The sequence below is a fragment of the Dreissena polymorpha genome, chromosome 1 (assembly GCF_020536995.1).
Source record: "Dreissena polymorpha isolate Duluth1 chromosome 1, UMN_Dpol_1.0, whole genome shotgun sequence".
NCBI classification, from domain to species: domain Eukaryota; kingdom Metazoa; phylum Mollusca; class Bivalvia; order Myida; family Dreissenidae; genus Dreissena; species Dreissena polymorpha.
In genome coordinates, this window is record NC_068355.1 from 35355807 (window position 1) to 35378464 (window position 22658).

At 35.1% G+C, this 22658-nt stretch overlaps 1 long non-coding RNA gene across 2 annotated transcripts; it reads left to right on the forward strand.

Moving 5' to 3' along the window:
- Positions 1–1849: 1849 nt before the first annotated feature.
- LOC127876831 (uncharacterized) lies at positions 1850–22377 on the forward strand. Of its 2 annotated transcripts, XR_008048098.1 has the most exons (11): positions 1850–3001; positions 4999–5072; positions 9212–9377; positions 12196–12437; positions 13313–13459; positions 14483–14592; positions 16349–16494; positions 19537–19966; positions 20230–20317; positions 20362–20845; positions 21109–22377. It is a non-coding gene; the product is annotated as an uncharacterized LOC127876831 (long non-coding RNA). The 2 variants fall into 2 exon arrangements; XR_008048095.1 differs by lacking the exons at positions 9212–9377; positions 12196–12437; positions 20230–20317 and having other exon boundaries at positions 1851–3001; positions 19537–20098; positions 20318–20845.
- The last annotated feature ends 281 nt before the right edge of the window (positions 22378–22658 follow it).

The window sequence follows — 22658 nt, forward strand, 5'->3', positions numbered from 1 at the left end:
TACTTTTCCATGTATTCCTTGCTGTTTAAAGCCCCAAACATTTCAATTTAACAAGTGTGTGCATGTTATGCATTATTACAATGCTATTGTGAGTGCTTTTTTGCGGAAAAAACCACATTGCGCTATCTTAAATATCAATTATAGACGCAATTTTCGGCATTAAACAAGCAGATGTTAAGAAAGGTGTAGCAGTATTCATATTCAAGGCTTATTCATTTGTCACTAAAAACACTTTTTATGGTTAACGTTCCATTTCCTTTTCAGATAAAATTATAAGCCAACAAGACGAACACCGTTGAATCATTTCGCACATATACTAAAACTCACTCAAGAAATTCAGCACGTCACTTATGAACATCTTCTCGCAAGGCGGCTACATCAACACTTCCAACAGCTGAGCCTTGGTGAGTTCCACTCCTGTCCCGATGAGTCGCTCGAGGTGAACAATCTGATCCACAGATAGAGCAGACGCTGAGTGACTCGTCTGTTAACGTGACTGACCTCCATATGTTGCTCTCCAATAATGTGAACCTGACGCCTGAGGAGCAGTGTTGTCCTACATTCCCGGTTCAGGGCAGTGACTTTGGTGTCAAGACTCACACAATCTCTGTCTATGGCCCTGTCGCAGCAGCAGCAGCAAACAAAAACAGGAAGTATTTCAGCTGCACTCTGGAAAAACAGGGCTTAATGCATACATGCCATAATTTTTTAGACCAATTCCGGGACATTGAATTAAATTGTCCGGGACTTTTGTTGATTTTCCGGGACATGTATAAAATGTAGCGATATTAATAGACATATGCATTTTGGTACGTTTTTTTGTTTCGCATCGTTAATTGCAAAAGTTCGAAAACCTATCCGAAATACACTTGATCTTTTAACGTCAAATTAAACATTACTACTTCTGTTACTTGATACAAGCCACGTGTTTTCAGTGTAAGCGTTCTAAACATAGATGGTGACGTCACTGCGTTATTGTTATTAAGACCGGTGTGTAACGCGTAGTTGTTGATACGTCTTTATTCATTTATAACATTTATATAATAAAAAATACAACACTACAGTACCGTTAGATCGTCAACTCAAATCAATTCACAATACATACAACCAATCACAATAAAACAAATACAACAAAACAGTACCGGTATACTTCTTTGTCCGTTAAACGTGCGAACATAAACTGCTTATTTTTTTTACTCAGCGATGTTGGACTTCAGATGTGTGAATGACTATCCTTTGCCCTTACGCAGCGGGAAATAATGACGTAGTAGAGTAAAGTCCATTAACAACTACATTATACAATGCCGCCTTTTCGGTTTTACCGCGAACGTGAGACAATCGATATGATAACAGGACCCCTGTTAATTGATCAATTTTGACACGTAGCGTAGTCTGCACGTCTGCCTATTTGGGTAGGCATTGTCATGGAGACGCTGCAGATATACACAGATTCGAGGTGCAGTTAAGCATAAGATAAGGTACATGTATATATGGATTTTGTAAATTCCGGGACATTTGACAGATTTCCGGGACAGCGGGACAAGTTCTTCATTTCCGGGACTGTCCCGGACAATCCGGGACGTATGGCATGTATGCTTAATGCATGTGCCTTAAGTGTTTTACCCACAAAAGTGTGTAAAGTCTGCCCAAGCTAATTTGTGACCACACTTTCCGAATATTCCTTAAAACAGAGAATTCCATAAAAGCTGAAAGTGTCGTGGCTGATTAGTTTGTGCAGACTGTACAGGCAAATCTGGAACAACTCTTTACTCTGTAGAATAGTTACTATTACTGATCAGGAATTTTGTGTTTTTAAATTGGTCAAACTGAGTAAATAAATACATATAAGAGTTGATTTGATATCAGTTTTAATCATAAAGGGTCAGGGCATATTTTCATACATTTTTGTGCAAAAATTCAGCCTCTAAACCAAAAGGTTTTTGTTTTGTTTTTCACATGTATATTTACAAAATTCCCCTTGCATAAATTAAAGAAAATGCTGGTTATTTTAAGTTAAACAATTATTGAAATGCAGTCAACATTCTATGAAATAATTATCTGCATTTATTTTTAAATAAGGATATCTATAAATTAAAATTAGCCACCTGTCCAAGTTTTAAGTATACAAATATGCCGCTGGAGTAAGAATATGCCCTGAAGATATTTATTCATTATACCCCCGTGATGATTGGGGTATATAGGAATCACCTTGGATGGATGTCTGTCGGTCTTTGTAAATGTCTGTGGCCTGTGGGTGTTCACTTACAATTCAACGTTCACCATTCAAACTTTCAGGTATTTTCATTCTCATATGAGGTTGTGCATCTACATTTTGTATCATATTTCACTGAAAATTACAACACTTAGACAATCTATAAAATCATGCTACGTATTATGACTTGCAGAATTGGATGATAGTTTACGTCACAATGGTTACAACTTTTTGTTTGACTAGAAGGCAATGATACCTTTTTAGTTTATAGTATTTTTATACAGATTAGAAGATGTAGTTTCTTCTAACAATTAAAAAAAAACATATTTTGCTTTGGAATATGGTCAGCCACATAACTTGTTAATTGAATGGTCATGAAATAATTGTTATGTCCATTCTCTCAATGATTAAAGTATGGCAGTTGTCAGTTACTGGCATAAGTATATGCACTAAGTTGATCCAGGAAAAGGTTAATTTAATGACCACACTGCTACGACTAAAAAGCATTTTTATTTGTGTAGAGGTCTATTAAAATCTGATAAAAGTCCTGGATTTTCTAGATTTTCCAGTTCCTGCAGGACCCCATACAATCACACATCTTTACACAGCTGAACAACAACAGGCTGTCTGGTCAGTTGGGCCCCCACATCCAAGGACAATGCCTTGGTAAAGGTGTCAAGCTCTTGGGTCAGGAATTTTGGGCAAAGCTCCTACCCCCAGGGTACAGCCAGTCTAACCATGGGACTCCAAACTTCCCTGCTTAGAGGCCAAGACCACCTCATCTACAAGGTAGGTTGTTATGCAAACAGTATCACAGTCATTCAAATATTTTTTTGAAGAATATGGATATTAATGTCCCCACTATATGAGGAAAGGGGGGGGGGGTATGAAGATTTGCCCTTGTCCGTGATTTTGTCTGTCCTGATTTTTTTTGTCATGTAGTCATATTTTTTGCTACTAGAGGCCTGAAACTTTGGATGCATTTTAGATACCATGGTATCTGTTGTTCATCCTTTTGCAATGTTTTTTGTGTTTGTCTGTCAACGTTTTGTCAAGGGACATTTGCTCCTGAAGCACTTGACAGAGTCAAATGAAATCTCTCAGGAATGTACCTTCGGTTTTCAATTTTTTCTTCTTTTTTGAAACCCATAGCCAAGAGGTGTAATGTTTGGTGTGCAACAGTGTGAGTCCTGTAAAAATGTTACAGGGGTTCCGCTGTCGATCGCCATTGGCGCCAAATGGCGCTAAATTTTTAAATGTGGCTCCAATTTTTTTAAACAGGGCGAATTTAAAAAAATCGGTAAAATCCTATCCGAAAATGTACTGCGAGTCGAAAGCACGCGACCGAGCATTAGCGGCCAGCGTCTGTCAGTTGTAAATATTGATTTACGACTATGTAAGCGACCTACAGTGCAGAGTGCAATAGAAATCACCGAAGCGTGTAAGTGTTACAAACGGTGTTTTTACTGCTATTGTCAAGTTTTATGGGGGTTATTATCGGATTAACGGCTCCTTTATGATATTGAGCAATAAGTTAAGTAACACGGGGACAAACTGTCACGACGATCAATAATTATAATGATTATAAGGGCCGCTATTTCTTTGTTAAAATCAAAACCATGGGGCTGGCAAAAGCATTTAATTTCTCCACATCAACAAATAAAAACTTGTTTCAACAGGTATTTGTGAGCATTTCTGTTTAATAGATTCATAATTGTAATGTTCTGGGAAGGATATAAATTGATTAAGATAACAACAATTTCTGAATTAAATATAAAACATTCACTCGATGTACTATATTTCGGATATGTTAAATTCGGACATTTAAAGATAGGGACATTTATGTGTTGGTTTGATGTTGATGGTTTGTAAAAATATGTTTTATGTCATTTCAGGCAACTAGAATGGATTGTGGCAATTATCTGGGCCTTTCTGTTAGGAAAAAGGCGTGAACAACAGTCATTTAATTGAACCTGGAAATCATCCACCACTAACAGAAAACTTGTTAACAACAGAAGCTGATGTATATCATGCCCAAATGACCAAATATAACTGTTAAACAATTTGAAGTGAGATGCTTTATTTTCTGATTCCCTTTCAAATGATGAACATTGGTGTGATTTTATGTTTAAATAATTAATTTCGAAACATTTATGCAGCATACTGTTTAATACATTGATGTTAACATTATTATATTATTTTTGTTATCTGTGTTGTTTATCAAGTTGAAAAAATGTTATTTATATACAAATAAAGCTTATTAAGACTTATGAAGGTATGACTTATGAAGGTACTTATTGTTTTTTTTAATGAAATAACATACTTTTTAAAGTGATAATATAGTCAATGACATTAATGTAGTAAGGTTTCTTAAAATGATTGTTCTTATTAATAAGGTGGAATAACCGACAGTATTCACGCCGCGAAAAAGTGGCGACAACTTTTTTTGGGCCAGTGGAACCCCTGTGTTACCAAATTATGTCCCTTGGGTCAACACTGGCTTAGCCCTAGGATATTCCAGTTTTACATAAACATATTGAGGGACAACAAATCAACTTTAAAGCCCAATTCAGTATGGAACATAATCTAGAGTTTCTCTACAGAGTTTGTTTGATTAATACACCTGGCCCTAGTGGTCATTGACTGATACAGGTAAAACCTTCGAAAAACATTTGGTTGAACCACAACACCCCTTGGGTTCATATTTAGTCCATGTACTGGATGCCATTTCTGATTGCATTGAATACATGTCTGAGATTTTTAAAGATCTTTCTATCTGTTCTAAGGGGCCTTTCCCTCACAAGTTCAGGCCCAGAGAACAATGTTACCCAACTCCAGCTCAGGCACTACATCTCAACAGGTAAGTCCCAGTAATAGTTAGTTTCACCACTTTAGGAATGGGGACTGGGGCTCTTTGGATTTTGAAAAACTGTGTTGTTTTAAGTAAAATAGTGACATTGGTGTTGTGGTTGTTTTTGCTTACAATTGCTTTAACATTGAGGATAAAATGTGTTCAATATTATGTTTACTATGGTTCAACTTGTAGAGCTGAATAGGAAAATGAACTTAATATTGCATTTTTGTAAATTTGTTTTGGAATCCTTCAATTGTTAATTGTATTCAGTCATTTTGTAAAAATGTATACTTTGTTACATTTAAATTGGGGCTGAATAACAGCCTCAAACAAATTTATATACAAAAACTGAGGTAGTGCCTTGTCATTGGAAAAGGGATCACTGTGGCACAGCTGTGACCATGACCATCCATGAGGCCCATTCATAGTAAGACTCATTCTGGGAAAACTAGTCTTAATGCATGTGCTGCTTAAAGTCTCGCCCTAGACAAGCCTGTGCAGTCTACACAAGCTAATAATGCTAATAATGGACGACACTTTCCACTTATAGGGAATTTTTGTTTAAGGTTTCTCTTCTACATGAAAAGGTTTTGTCCCTGATTTGCAATCAAGTTTTAACAAGTTTTTAATACCCAAAAGCAAACTCATTTTTCTGCACTTCACTTAATTGACCAGTATATCTTATTTCAATTTTAGGGTTAAGCGTGAAACAATTGCATCTTGAACAATACAAATGTGAAGGATATACAACAGTTACATACTAAACCCCTCAAATTGAGGGTTAAATTGACCATCAAGAGCTCTTTTAAAACAACAACAACAGCATACAAATTATCTATAGGCCTAAATCAAACTGACTTTGTATCTGTTTACAAAATCATGTTCCCTATGAAAGGTAATTATTGTAATAAACCTGCCATTTATATATGAAGGGGTCACTTGTGTTTGTGCCTTTGCATTAGATGGGTTGTATTTTTGTGGAGATCTCGATTGCAACTTTAATAACCAATAATGTGATTGTAATTATATGCAATAATAGTAGTAGTATAAAAAGCTTTGTATTGACAACATCAGGAATTTATCTTATTGCTATAGCCCCAAGAAGACTTGTAAGTGATATGTGATACACATTAACACATTTAAAGATCTTTGTTAAGCTTACTTGAGCATAAAGTGCTCTGTAAAGCAATTGTGATAACCCTATGTTAAGCATTGTGCTGTGTGTATGCCTGGTCAACTTTTGGCGCGTTACCACTCTAGATGCCTTATTTGTTAATCCAATCTTGATGAAACTTGGTAAGAATTATTATCTGGACAATATCTAGGTCACTTGCATCCAAAAACTAGGTAACCAAATCAAATCTTTCAAAACCCTTGATGCCACTACAGGGGCAACATTTAGGGCATAATCTTGATAAAACTTAGTGAGTATGCTTATATTGACAATGTCTATGAAAATTTGGAGTTCAGTAGATGTGCTAGGTCAAATGTTAGAAAAACCTTCTAACCACTCCAGAGGCAACATTTATGACTCAATTTGATGAAACTTGGTCAAAATGTTTATATTTTAATCAGGGCTATAGATAACAAGCGTATGTGCGTTATAACACAATTAAAATAACCAAAAACATAATTAAATTCAAAATCAAGCGTACAAAAACACAAATATAAATTTAATAACGTAATTCCCGTAAAAACCATGCGTCACGAAACGCAATTCTTACAAACACGGGCGTATTTTTTAAGACTGGTTATATCCCATACAAAAATGTACCGAATAGTTTATATTCTGTCCTATGAAGAAAAGAAGGCAGTCTTTCCAGCGGTTATCAACCTTTGGGGTAAATTACTGTAATTATTCGTAGACCTGTCCGATTTCTACTTTCATTTTCTTAAAATATCAAAATGGCCACTCGTGGCTGTAGAAAGAGAATCGTCACACAAACAAACACCTAAGAGGTATTTACGCCAGAATAATTGGGAAACCGATAGCTTCTGTGCTGCTTTGCTGAACGATCTGTTGAAAGATGTGATCACTTCTCCCGAGAATTTAGTTCGCCCGTTATTATCGGAGATTTTGAATGAGATTGTTAAACCAAAATAAACACGTTACTGGTCATGTACGTAATTCCGGCCACTTTTGGGACTATTTAAGAAAAATCTTTAATGTTAGGCAACTGGTTGAAACTAAACTTCACATATATAATCCTGGGTTCAAAACTCACCTAGCATGAAAATTTAAATAGAATTAGATCAGTGAATGTTACTTAATGAACAGAAAATGATGACATGTAATCTATCCATTTTCGTAGGTTAAATGTACCTAAAAAATCGGCCACTTTTCAGTTTGATCTGCAGATAAAATTACAAAGCAATATCTTTTGACAAATGTCCTCAATTTCAGAGTATTAATCAATGTTTATACTATTAAATTTTTTTATTTGAAATTTAAAATAAATGCGAAATTATTATACCAGTTACTCCCCCTACCTATTTTAATAAATATAAACAATGGAAAACTGCTATTTCATAAAAAAATATTTGTTTTTAATGTGTTAAATAAAATTTTTCAAACATAGCTAAAAAAGTAAACACATTTTGTTTGAAAAGTTGACTTCAGTGTTGATTATTAGTAAACGCTTATATATAATATTAAAACATGTAATCTAGTAATATTCTTTTAAAGGGAGGTAATTCATATATTAAAAATTTATATTTAGGTTCTGATTTGTATGTTTTGAATATAAGTTTTTGTACAATTAATTGGTAAAACTTTAATTTAAGTTTATAAGATAAAATAAAAATAATTTTATCAAATATATTTGTTTCTTATATGATTATAATTGTTGCAACTAATGAGGACATCACTTTCCCCATGAGCCAAATATTTCCTGCTATATTTGTGACATTTTAACACAATAGTTTACAGTGATATGGTTCTTACATTTGCAAAATATTGAGAGTGGGGACGGTTTTCATGTTGATTTTTCTAAATAAAAACAAAATATGTGCGTTAAGATCATGAAAATGATTTTACACAGGTGGCCGATTTTTTACGTACAGGCCGGAATTACGTACATGACCAGTATGGGGATTGTAAGTGAATAAAGTGGCGAAACAAACACCCGTGGCTGGTGATTGATATGGAAAGTGGAGTTATAAAATGTACATAATGCACAAACATGAAAAGTAAACTAACTAATGTTGCTATATTTATTTTTCACATGCACATAATAATATAGTAATCTTAGTAGATTTTTATTATATTATATGTCATTCCCTAAATTACCCAATGGAGTTTAAAAAAAACGGGGATGAAAAACCCAATTAAGCTCAACAGTAGGGGGTTAAATTTTTTGCTAAAACTCTATTAAATTTACAAAAACCCTATTGTTGTCAAAACAGGGGGTGAAAAACCCAATTACCCAAAAAATTATCTATAGCCCTGATTTTAATGTACGAGGCTTAGTTTGTTTCAATGTAACATTCATTAAAAAAGTGGGTCACCTGGTACAATCTTTAAAAACCTTCTTTCACTTTAGAACTCACATTAATAACTCATTCTTGGTGAAACGTGGTCAGAATGTCGATATTGAATGCTGAACATTGAATTCACATAATGTGCATTCAAAAACTAGGTCACTAGTTCAAATGTTCTAAATATCTTGTTACCACTCTAGATAACTTAATTGACAACTCAATCTCCATAAAACTTCATATGAATGATTTTTGTATTTTGTCTAGAACAACTTTGAAATCAGGTCACATCTTTCCATTAACAAGGTAAAAAAGTTAAATCATAAACCACTCTAGAAGCCATAAGTATTGACTCAATCATGTTCAAACTGGGTCAGAATGTTTATCTTTACAATATCAAGGCCATTTTCGAAACTTCAAGTCTTCTACCAAAGTTTTAAGTTGAACTAACGTAAGTCTTCAGGGTCATCCTGACCCTCTTGTTTCAATAAGCAAGAAGGATATATTGGATTGCTTTCAATTAAGGAACTTATTGATGTTTTTAAAGATAATTTTTGCATTAAAGAAATATGTTGTGTGTTGCGTTGTTCAGTGTACTTAAAATACTTTTGGTGTTTAATTTTAAAAGAAAATGTATGTTTTCTACTCATTCTATGTTCAACTGAAAGGTCCTCAGTCTCTCTTGCAACAACTAAAGCTGAAGTTGAAGTGTGAAAGAGAGAAAGAGTTGACATGAAATTGCTGCTTCAGCCTTAATTGGAACATCAGCAGCACCAGCAACAACAACACTTAAAATTCAGCAATCAACAGTTCGATTGACGAAGGCTTTCAAATGTATGAGACTTGAGAAAATTAAATTGGATATTCACCTTTGGTGAATGTTTTTTTTAATATTTGAGCGGATAATAACAATTGAGGCTTTAACATGTGCTTAAAGTGTCGTCCACGCAGGCTAATCTGGGTTAACACTTGTAGCTGTAATGGTATTTGTTTGTATAAAGGAAGTCTTTTTGGCAAAAATCTAGCTAAGGCGGATTGTCGTCAGTGATTAGCCTGTGAGAACTGCACAGGCTAACTTGAGACAATACTCTACATACATTTAATTTATGCTTTCCGGTGGTTTAAAGAGAAATATCAGTGAAATAAAACTGGTATTTCACTGTTTTAAACAGTGAAAAATAACAGTGAAAAATATCGATATTTTTCAGTTTTACGGTGAAATGACGTCATTTTTTCGACTAAATGACGTCATAAATACAGCGAAATTATCAAGCTTATCTCTTTTACAATATTAATAAGCAGTGAAAAAAGCATTAAATAAAAAGAAAATGTGTTGGATTTGATGGAATATATATTTTAATTCACTTGTGATCATAAAAAATGAATATTTTCACTACCGCAGCCTGGCTGCGCCACTTGTGAAAATATTATTTTATATGATCACTCATGAAATATTATCGATATTCCATCGAATCCAAAATATCCTCTATACACATAACCCCATTTTCACGGAGTGAGGCTCAATTTTGTGAATATTCATATACATGTGGCATTATGATTCTGTCCATGTGACCTTTTCATAGCTCGATGAACCAAATGCATCTACAAATTATAAACTCATTTACTAGTATTTGTATTGCCATTTTATTGTTCTATTACCTTGTTGCGAAATTACATCATTATTTTGTGCCAACCTTTACACAGTAAATATGACGTTACCGTTGGCATTTACCGGAACCCGAGCAGCGTAGGTTATGTTTGGGAGGCGGATGGTTGACTTTTTAACTTCCATAATGACTGTTTCTTTTCATTTGTCTATGGCAAAATTACGCATTAAATGATGCCATTAAACAAAAATGAAACCAGATACAATAGCGAGTTAGACAATTTTGATATTTCAGCCTATGTTAACTAAAAGTCTTGTTGTAATTATAAAGGTTTAATAGTAATTAAAAATTATTTACTATGGGTAAAAATGTGGCGTCTTTTAGTGGTTTGCCTTTAACATTCTATCTGCTCTATATTTCAAAACATTGGATCATCATGATAATTGGTGATAATATTTTTTATCATAATCTCTCGTCCAAGTTTTGTTAGCAGCCAGATCAACTTTAGCACTTTCAACATATGTTTTTGTTTAATGAACACAATTTGACCAAATTAAACTTGTCTGCCATTGCACTCACAATCACTGTAACACAGTTTTCTAAACAAGCGTATGTTGTTGGCAATCTCGTTGTTCATTTATTTGGATTATGAACTGAGTGAATAAATGAGCCCTGTCTAAGCATAAATACCATAATAATTTATGCACTTGGCGTAATTTTCTTGACAATTTACATACAGTCCAACCTGTCAATAAAGACCACTCAAGGGATTTGGTCGCTGTGGTCTTTGTTCACAGGTGGTCTTTATTCGCAGGGTCTATCGAAACTTTGCAAAATATGCTAGTAGTTTTTTAACAGGTACCTTATCTATGTATGTGCTCTATTGTTTAAGTGTTTGAATACTTATGCATGTATAATGAAATAAAGGATTGAAAACACAGTTTTGTTTTACATTTGTAGATTTATTACATGTTACAACACTTTCTACACTAATGCATGAAGTCATTCACTGACGCGAATTCCGACTCACGCTTAGGGCGTTTACTTTCACAGTTTACGTTCTCCTCGAATTCGTCCATAATCTCATGTTTATGCTTTAAAATGCTCTGAATTTGAGTTTTTCCTACACCAAGATCACTAGCCACTCGTCTACAACTGTGTCGTTTACCTAACACACTAATGACCTTAATGCGTTCTTCCAACGTCAAGAACTTACACTTGGAAGCCATGATGGTTAACTTGAACTGACAATTTACTTTTCTATAATCTATTAATGTCTTATTACGGAGAAATTTAAGAAGAGAATGACTATCAAAATATTTGTCTTTAATAGGCATCGTAAATGATATGAAACTGTTAATTTCCTTAATGAGTTTATGAAAGCCCCAAATTTGTCTTTGATATTTTCGGCAATTAGTACATTAATCGCGAGTCACTTAAATACAAAGGCAAATTTTTACACTTTTGACAAACTGTCAAATGCATAAAAGAAGCAGGCAACTACCAATTAGCAATGCATGTTAAATAAACAAACAACTGCTATCGAGTGCAATAAACGGTCACTTGCCAATATCTCCATAGCGACCGACGAGTCCACTGGTAAGATGTGTATCACGTGACTACGCAGCGTCCTGGCGGCCATTTTTTTTTTGAAAGTTGCGAAATCGTTGATGTTTATGATTGCAGTGGTTGTTGTGAGCTATCAAAATGGAGATTTGGGAATGTAAAAGGGTGGTCGTTGGTCTTTGTTCACAGGTGGGCTTTATTCGCAGGTTCAATATATAGCGAAATCGTTCGGGAGGAAATCGGTGTGGTCGTTATTGACTGTTGGTCGCTATTAACAGGCGGTCGCTCGGGCAGGTTGGACTGTATCTTTCGGTGTACTGCTCACATTGCAAAACTGTGCAATGCTATGTAGAGTTTATGCCCTGTGTCTAACTTCATGTCAAATGGTGACTTGTCTACTTAAAATGACCTTGTTGAGATGAATAGGATAATCTCGTGCTGATGCAACTGTTTCACGTTGCTGCTATTTTATTTTACAGGAAAACATGTCAATTTACAAAGCACCCTTCCCTGAAAATCTGGCCAAGCCTATAAACAATGTGAATGCATCAACGTGACCCTTCAGAGAAACAGGATTCCAGGCCGAATGTCAAACCGTCTGGGCTCCAGCAGCAGCCTCAGCCGTGGGGGTCAGGTTCATGATGCACCTATGCTCTCAATGCTCTCTGAACATCTTAATCTCACAGCAACAGTGGATAACATGACCTTCAAGTTGGGGATGGTAATGCATGATAATTTTATTAAAACCCACAAACCAAGTCTTAGAGAGGATGTATTTGAGTCAATTTTCTGTTAGTTGGTTAGTCAGATGGGAGTTTTGTCTGCATATTATGTAAAACAATTTTATCAAACCACATCTACATTTCTCAAGGGATTACATTGATACTTCAGTTGTGTGAACCCCATGAAGTCTGGGTTTGATTGGTAGATGGTCATCTTGTGACAAAGCCTTTACTTATCATTGGCCAAGTAACTTTTGCACAAGATCAAATTAATATCTTTGTATCTCACCACACATGGGAATTCAGAGGCTGAGTAACTTATATTCTTTTCAAGGTTATTAACTGGCATTGTGCCCACAGTTGTGTAAATATTTTTGTTAATAAAAAAAGAAAGCATAAAGCATTTGCATCACTTGTAACCAATAATGTTTGATAAAGGAACAATCATTTTGCAATATGACAAATATTCCAGAATATATTTGTCTTTTGACGGATCTTGGTCAGTGTCTATCAGTATCCTATCAACCAAGCCACGTCCGCAAAGCAGCGATTTGTCTTCCACGTTTGAGCTACCTTTTTGCGACGGTGTGTTGTCCACTCAACATGGATTGTTTTAATAAAATGGAGTTGTAGAAGATATTTGCTGATTCCTGTGTATGATCATAATTGTATATGACACAATACATCAACAACACTCACGCATATGAACGGTAGCTAATACAAGTATTCATGCACAAATTAAAGGATGATTTTCTTTATAATGTTCATTCATTATCAAAAATTCGTTTCCAAACATATTTTAACATATTGATATATTGACTATGCTTTGATTGATTGTTTGATTTAATCACTTTTCCTCTCTTTTACTTACCAGGTTGAGGGTCTCCCAAAACCACCCAGTGCCTTGCGATGAAAACCTCCAACGGGACTGTGACCTTGCCCTGGGACTCACCTAATGGTCAGGTTCAAGGTCACATGGGCTTAGATAGTCACTGCAGTAAAAAAGTGTATGGTTTTAAAGGTACTTGTTCACAGATTTCATGAGTAGTTTGATTGACCAGACTGACATAACTAAAGCACATTTAAAGTGGCTACATATACATATATAAAAAAAACATACAAACATATAACTACAAAGAATACCAATACTTGCAGTATGGTATTGTGAATTGCTTTTACTGCTTTTAATACAAAATAATATTAATAATCTCAGTTAAAAACCCAAAAGAAGGCAGTTTTAATCATTTTCTTTCTTAATTTTGCATATTAATGACTTTAGGTTATTCCATAAACTGTGTTGTTGTGGTTTTAATAATGTTTTAATAATGTTTGAAAAATGATATTGAAAACTCGATGTTCAAGTTATATTATATTGTTCCACCTGTATTTGTAAACAAAATGACTGCAGAACAGGGCATCACTACATTAATGTATTAACATTTACCTTTAAATTTGTATTTTTTTACAATTTTGTATTTGTATACGGGTGGTGCGGTGGTCTAGTGGTAACACACTGGTCTACCAATCCAGAGGTCCCCAGTCCAATTCCTGGCCGGGTCACTGGAAATTTTAGAAGTGCTTCAAGTGATCCCACCCATCTAGAGATGTACTGGTATGAAACCCAGGTAATTCTCGCGTGTATCGGTTCTATACACTGAGCACGTAAAAGAACCAAGGGATCTATTTGCAAAGAGCTAGGGTATCGCACCCGGATTCCTTGTATCTCAATACTGTCTCTTCTGCTTGCTGTCTATTCAGCAAAAACCAAGGACCATATTGGAAATAAGTGTTTGCACTTTCATGGGTTATCCTTGACTGCAAGGTCAAAAGAAATACACATACACATTTGTCAAAATGAGTAAAAAAGGGCATCAACAGAAACATGTTCATTTAAATATTGCTCAATCACTGACAGTAAACGGAAATTCTACAGAAAGAAAAATACTTTAAAATATTTCTCCATTGTTTTACTGTAAACAAATTGACTACAGAACAGGAATATATCTTTTAACATTTCCCTTAAAATATTTTATATAATTTTCAGTAAAGAAGATTATTTCACAATATGACATCCGAGACTGCAGGGACGAAATGACTCATGTCAGCAGAGGAAGCCAAGACACAATACGAGAATTTCCAGCGGCTTACCTGCTTGTATGGGTTTATTTTAAACCTAATTATTATATGATTGAGTTAGGTAATTATATATATTTTTATAGTTTAAATATAGATTTGATATTATTCACTGAAGTAAAAATATGAAAACAATTATTACAATATTTTTTTTCAACATCAGCCAGACAGTAAATTGTTTGTTTCTAAAAAATGCAAATGTGTGTAGAATATCAATAGGACATTACGTTTGTCATAAATCAATTTAAAATATTAAATTAATCTACAACAGTGCACATAATCTGACACTTTTTTCCACCATACTTTTTGTCAGTTTGTAAGGATGCAATTAAAAAGAGTGTGTATCCGACTTTGTATCAGACCCCTATTAGAAGTAGAGCTCTGCCTATAAAGAGACTAATCCAGTACCGACCTGTGCACATATCTATTGCAATAAACAAGCTGTCATAATTGCACTTGTCTTTGGCTTATCCTCAGATGAGTCGCTATATCAATGTATTTAATGTTATTTTTTTACCTTAAAAAATAACAGTGTGTAAATGTAAACCTTGTAAATTCAAGTGATTTCAAGATAAAACACATGCAAATGACTTTTAAACTGTCCTCACGTTAGTTTCTGTTTTTGTACTGAACATAAAAAAGTGTTGATTTTGGTAAATCTTCATATATGAATAACACTTTCTAGAAAAAGTATATGTAAACCCTTTCTTGTTTACCCGCCTCGTGTATTTTATGCCCCACTTCAAAGAAAAGGGGGTATATTATTTTGCATGATGTTTGCCAGTCTGTCGTTGGGTGTGTTGGTAGACCAGTTGATTTCCTATAACTAACTCATCAACAAATTGATCTATTGGCTTGATACTTCACGTGTGCATTGGTCTTGGACAGTAGATGTCTTCTATTGAAATTGGGGTCACTACTTCAAAGGTAAAGGTCACTGTCACAATAATTATGAAAATCATGTCAGATCAATAACTTGTCAACAAATTGACCAATTGGCTTGTTACTTCACATATGCATTTGCATTGGACAGTAGATGGCCTCTATTGAAAATGGGGCTATGTCAAAGGTCACAGTCACAATACGTGTGAAAATCCTTTCTGATCAATAACTCGTCAACAAATTGACCTATTGGCTTGATACTTCACATGTGCATTGGCCATGGACGGTAGATGACCCCTATTGAAATTGGGGTCACTAGATTAATGGTCAAGGTCACTGTTGCAATTATAAGTGCGAAAATCGTGTCCGATTAATAACTTGTCAAAAAATTGACCAATTGGCTTGATACTGAACATGTGCATCGGTCTTGGACAGTAGAGTATGTCTATTGAAATTTGGGTCACTAGTTCAAAGGTCAAGGTCACTGTGACATTAGGTGTTAAATTGGTATTCATTCGATATGTCATCAAAGGATTGAGTGATGGGAGTCAAAGCTCTGTTTTGGGAGGCATCTGTCTCAAACCACAGAGCTCTTGTTTTTATTTAAACATTCTTTAAAAAAAAGTTTGGTGATAAACCAAAATGAACTAATGTTTCCTCTCTAATTATTTTAGCTTCATTGCATTGAATGCCTTCACATTTTCAAGTCGCTTTACAACTCTAGAACATCGTGGGCACAATGTAGGCTCTAGTTAAATATTTTGACATTGCATTGTCGATATGAAAGGTCGAAACACTGACAAGTGTTTTGTCGGGTTTAAATTATTATTGTTTGTCCTTGAAAACACTAGTATTGTCTTTAATTTGTTTGACGCACGATTTACTTTTATTCCAGAAAACCTGGGTAGCGGAGCAATGAGTATGTCCCAGGAGCATTTGCAGTCACAGCAAGTGAACCAGCGGCAGTCATCGTCTCCAGATTACGAGATCCCCATGTTTCACAACCCTCAGTGTATGAACATCATGCAGAGCGAACCTTGGGTGAGTTTTTGTGTCATGTGCATGCTTTTTCGTGGCCTCACTTTCAGAGATTGGTGGGTGCATGTAGATTTACCCTTTTGTGTCCATACGTCTTTCAATCCAGCTGTGTTTTTTTTGTCATGTGTGACCTAGAAAAGTATTGCTTCTTGTGTGATAAAATCAGACATATTAACAATCATGTGAACTTTCCTTCTTGTTTATTATACCCCCACAAATGAAGTTTAGGGGTGTATATAGGAGTGAGCTTGTCAGTTGGTCGGTTCGTATTAAGTGTCCACTCTCTAATTCAAATTGTTTTCATCCAAACTTTGTCAGATGTTGTATCAAGATGATGTCTAGATCAAGTTTGAATATGGATCATGCCGGGTCAAAAACTAGGTCACTGGATCACTTAGTGCGTTTTAAACATTAAGTATGGTGTCAGCTCTCTTATTCAAGTAGATTTCATCAGAGCTTCACCAAACTTGGTTAGAATTTGTATCTAGATGATGTGTAGGTAAAGTTTGAACATGTGCCTTGCCGGGTCAAAAACTAGATCACGGGGTCACTTAGTGCGTTTTAAACATTAAGGATGGTGTCCGCTGTTTTTTTGTGAAGGCAACATGCAAAATATTCAGTGTCAATGCAGCAGGTAGAGTATTAGTCACGTCTGTGACGAAGCTCTAGTTTTGGTTAATTTTTAGCTCGGCTGTTTTCGGAGATAACCCGAGCTATTTTCATAGCCAGCTCGTCGTCCGGCGTAGGCGTCGTGCTAAAACCTTAACATTGGCTTTAACTTTTTAAATATTGGAGATAGAAACTTGATATTTGGCATGCATGTGTATCTCATGAAGCTGCACATTTGAGTGGTAAAATTTCAAGGTGAACATCATCCTTCAAGGTCTAGGGTCGAAAAAACAAATCCAAGGGAAGTAATAAGCTTTAAATGGACATAGTTATCTGACCTTCCAACGTATATATTTTTAACCAGGTTTTCCGAAGGAAAAAACTGGTTATTAGATTGGCGAATGCGGGCGGGCTGGCGGGCGGGCGGAACAAGCTTGTCCGGGCCATAACTATGTTGTTCATTGTCAGATTTTAAAATCATTTGGCACATTTGTTCACCATCATTTGACGGTGTGTCGCGCGAAATAATTACGTCGATATCTCCAAGGTCAAGGTCACACTTTGAGTTCAAAGGTCAAAAATGGCCATAAATGAGCTTGTCCTGGCCATAACTATGTCATTCATTGTGAGATTTTAAAATCATTTGGCACATTTGTTCACCATCATGGGACGGTGTGTCGCACGAAAGAATCACGTCAATATCTCCAATGTCAAGGTCACCACGACTAAAAATAGATTTTTTTTAAAAACAAACTTACAAAGGGGGTTAATTTTGTTTGTTCATTTCAAAAGTTCAGTTTGAGTTTTCTCCCTTTATCAGATTTTGTTTTCACAATGAAAACCTGGTTTTGTGACAATTTTGTCCCTTGTTGTTAAATAAATCAAAGTGGTGCAGTAGGTGGCATTTTGTTTCTGACAAACACATCATGGTAAAAGGTCAAGGTCAAGGTCATCCTTTACGGTCTACGGTAAAAAATACAAATCCAAGGGCAGTAATAAGCTTTAAAAGGAGATACCTAATCAATATTGAACATAGCAACTTGATATATTTGGTATGCATGTGTATCTCATGGAGCTGCACATTTTGAGTGGTGAATCTACAGTCACGGTAGTGGCTTTTAATTATTTGCTACTAAAAATAGAGATTTGTGAGAGACAATTATTTTCAAGGGAAGTAATTTATTTAATTATAAATGTCATATTATATATTTCCTTACCAAGAATTGAAGTCCTTTTCACAGTTACTGTACAGATTTATTATTTTGATTATTTCTAACTCAAAAGATTGATTTGTCAAAGTTTTTTTTTAAATTATATAATTATCATTTCTGTCATGTTTATTACATACCTGTGGACTTATGTCCATAGATACATGATCAAATCTGGCTATGATCTCTTTTAAACCACAGGCCTTGGTTTTCAGTGATGTCTAACATGGTCAAAATTGACTGTGAGACCCCCCCCCCCCCCCCCCCCCTCCCGGTTGGATTGGACAAAATTCAAGGGAAGTAATAAGCTTGAAAGGGAGATGATTTATGTACCTGCCAAATGATAAATAGCAATTTTATTTCAAAATGGCGCTTTAGGGGGCATTGTGTTTCTGACGAACACATCTCTTGTTTTAAATGATATAATTATCATTTCTTACCTGTTCTAATTTGTAAATGCTAGTTTTCATTAAATACCAGTGGACTTATGTTCATAGGTACATGATAAACTCTGGCTATGATTTTTTTGATAAACCACAGGCCTAGGTTGTCAGTGTTGTCTGACTTGGTCATTTGTGACTGTCTACAGACCCCCCCCCCCCCCCCCCCCCCGGCTGGATTGGACAAAATCCAAGGGAAGTAATAAGCTTTAAAGGGAGATGATTTCTATTCCTGCCAAATGATAAATAGAAATTTTATTTCAAAGCGGCGTAGTAGGGGGCATTGTTTGTGACGAACACATCTCTTGTTGGGTCACTAGGTCAAAGGTCAAGGTCACTGTGATCTCTAAACAAAAAATAATAATTTCTGACAAGCTTTCGCAGCCGAGCTTGGCACCCGTGATGTGACGCTCTTGTTCTTTCATAGTAGTAAAGTTTTCAGTCAAAAGTAAAATGTGGTTGCATCGGTGACTTTTTGCCTACTTCACAGCAGACATCTCAGAAAAACTCTTTTTCAACATGTTTTATTTTCTATTGGCTAGTTGGTCCTTTCTAAATTGTTGTAAATGATAAGGAAATATTTTTCCAATGGAAAAATATATGTTTATCGAATATCATCCCATATTTCCTGATTGATGAGACTTAAGGTTAGTTGGTAGTAAAGTGGTTATAATTAACTTTTAATGTAACTCAATGTATAAAAGTGCTATTATTGTTCTTGTTTATCATGGGTAACACACATAAAATGAAAAACTGACATTTACTGTTATGAATCTTCTTTATTTCAGACGTCCATTGACGAAATCAAACCGGCAAATCAGAAGGACAGCCTGTTGCTACAGTTGTTATCATATTAACCCCAGTCATACCGAAGAAGCTCAGAGCTATAAATGCTGTTTAAGATGTGCTTGTCTCTGCATACTCCATGTCTGGTGTGAACATATACAATTGAAGGTCTCTACATACACCATGTCTGGTGTGAACATGTACAATTGAATGTCTCTACATACACCATGTCTGGTGTGAACATGTACAATTGAAGGTCTCTACATACACCATGTCTGGTGTGAACATGTACAATTGAAGGTCTCTGCATACCCCATGTCTGGTGTGAACATGTACAATTGAATGTCTCTATATACCCCATGTCTGGTGTGAACATGTACAATTGAAGGTCTCTGCATACCCCATGTCTGGTGTGAACATGTACAATTGAAGGTCTCTGCATACCCCATGCCTGGCGTGAACATGTACAATTGAAGGTCTCTACATACTCCATGTCTGGTGTGAACATGTACAATTGAAGGTCTCTACATACACCATGTCTGGTGTGAACATGTACAATTGAATGTCTCTACATACTACATGTCTGGTGTGAAAATGTACATTGAGTGTCTCTACATACACCATGTCTGGTGTGAACATGCACAATTGAAGGTCTCTGCAGACCCCATGTCTGGTGTGAACATGTACAATTGAAGGTCTCTATATACCCCATGTCTGGTGTGAGCATGTACAATTGAAGGTCTCTGCATACCCCATGCCTGGTGTGAACATGAACAATTGAAGGTCTCTACATACTCAATGTCTGGTGTGAACATGTACAATTGAAGGTCTCTACATACTCTATTTCTGGTGTGAACATGTACAATTGATGGTCTCTACATACTCCATGTCTGGTGTGAACATGTACAACTGAAGATCTCTACATACCCCATGTCTGGTGTGAACATGTACAAATTAATGTCTCTATATACCCCATGTCTGGTGTGAACATGTACAATTGAAGGTCTCTACATACCACATGTCTGGTGTGAACATGTACAAATAAAGGTCTGTACATACCCCATGTCTGGTATGAACATGTACAATTGAAGGTCTCTGCATACCCCATGTGGGGTGTGAACATATACAATTGAAGGTCTCTACATACTCCATGTCTGGTGCGAACATGTACAATTGAAGGTCTCTACATACCCCATGTCTGGTGAGAACATGTACAACTGAAGATCTCTACATACCCCATGTCTGGTGTGAACATGTACAATTGAATGTCTCTATATAGCCCATGTCAGGTGTGAACATGTACAATTGAAGGTTTCTACATACCCCATGTCAGGTGTGAACATATGCAATTAAAGGTCTCTACATACACCATGTCTGGTGTGAACATGTACAATTGAATGTCTCTACATACCCCAAGTATGGTGTGAAAATGTACAATGAAGGTCTCTACATACTCCATGTCTGGTGTGAACATACACAATTGAAGGTCTGTACATACCCCACGTCTGGTGTGAACATGTACAATTGAAGGTATCTACATACCCTGTGTCCGGTGTGAACGTGTACAATTGAAGGTCTCATCTTTGAAATTGGGACAGGTGGAAAATTAATGAATTGATGCAGACAGAAGTCGCATAATGACAAATCACAACAAAACGTGGAAATCAAGACAGTCTTGTGGCCAGCCATGTTTTCATGTGACCATCCAAGTTGTGTTCAAAGAAAACAATATTTCTTTTTTATTGGAACTATGATGCTGATAGTCATTTTATGTAAAAGGCTTTTATGAACTATATTTAAATACTCAATATAATAAGATTAAGATTACTTGATAAAAGCAATAATGAGCAATATTATTTTAAGACAAAATTAGCAAGTCTATCCAATTACATTGCCTGTATTAGGAAATTTTATTTTGGAAATGTTAAGGAAAATATAATGTTTCTAAATATATGTCTATGAATATTGATTTTAACATTTGTCAAAGCTGTTTAAATGATGCTGGTAACTTTGACAAAATTGAAAGAAAATGTATTCTTTTCATGTAATGAGACATGCTTCAGTTTTTTTATTGGCTTAACATGTAATATAGAGGTGGTAGTTACACACATTGTTTAGACAGGTGGATAATTTTAATGCTAAGGCTTTGATACTCTTAAGTGTGCCCATTGGTGTCAGGTGTTTTTGTCAAGCATCTTGTTTATTTTCTTAGTATTTCAAGACAATATTGATTAATTTTAGACAAAATCATTTAATCTTCCTTAAATTGTCTATTCTGTATTTACTACCAGTTATTTATTAATTTGCTTGAACATGATTTAAGAATGACTTTTTTGTTACTTAAAATGCTTTATATGTTTTAAAACTGAGCATTTAAAAACGAAAATATAGGATGTGGGAATAATGTCTAAAGTTATGATAATTATTTTTTGTTTTTGTAAAGTTAATTATGCCTTATATGTTTGTGTATAGACATTTAGACGACCAGATTAACCTGACCAAGAATTCTTGATCAATGTGTATATCGGTCAGTTCATTTGTCACTTGTATATAGAGCGATTGCGAAATGATTGTATTGTTAATGAAAATCATGCGTTTATTGTTGCCATTTTGATTTTCGCTGTTAACATGTATTTGTACAAACAATTTTCATCATGTACATCTTTTAGATGCCAGATAATAAAAACAAACATTGCTTGTGGAGATGCTCATTTAAAACTTTCTTAATGATACAGAACAACACATTCTGAAGAGGCTAATAAATTATGCTTTAGGCAAAAGGAACATCTTGTTACTAGTATATGTACTGCTTTTCATTAAATAAAGTCAAGCAACTATTGAAAGATTGGTATAACTTTGTTTTGCATTATCTTAAGAAAAATTAATATATACTACTTGGAAATCAGTCAATTGCAAATCAAGCGAGAGTGATTTAACATGCTAACACTTGTCAATAATTGAATTGTCTCTCTTTGTACGTAAGATATAGGGATGTTGTTGCTTGAAAAACAAAGTTGTATCCGTTGTTAGATAATGCTTTTGTTCATCTCTCAACATAACAAGTACATTCATACAGTTATTAAAAATATGACACACTTTATTCTCAGCCATCAGTTTGTATTGG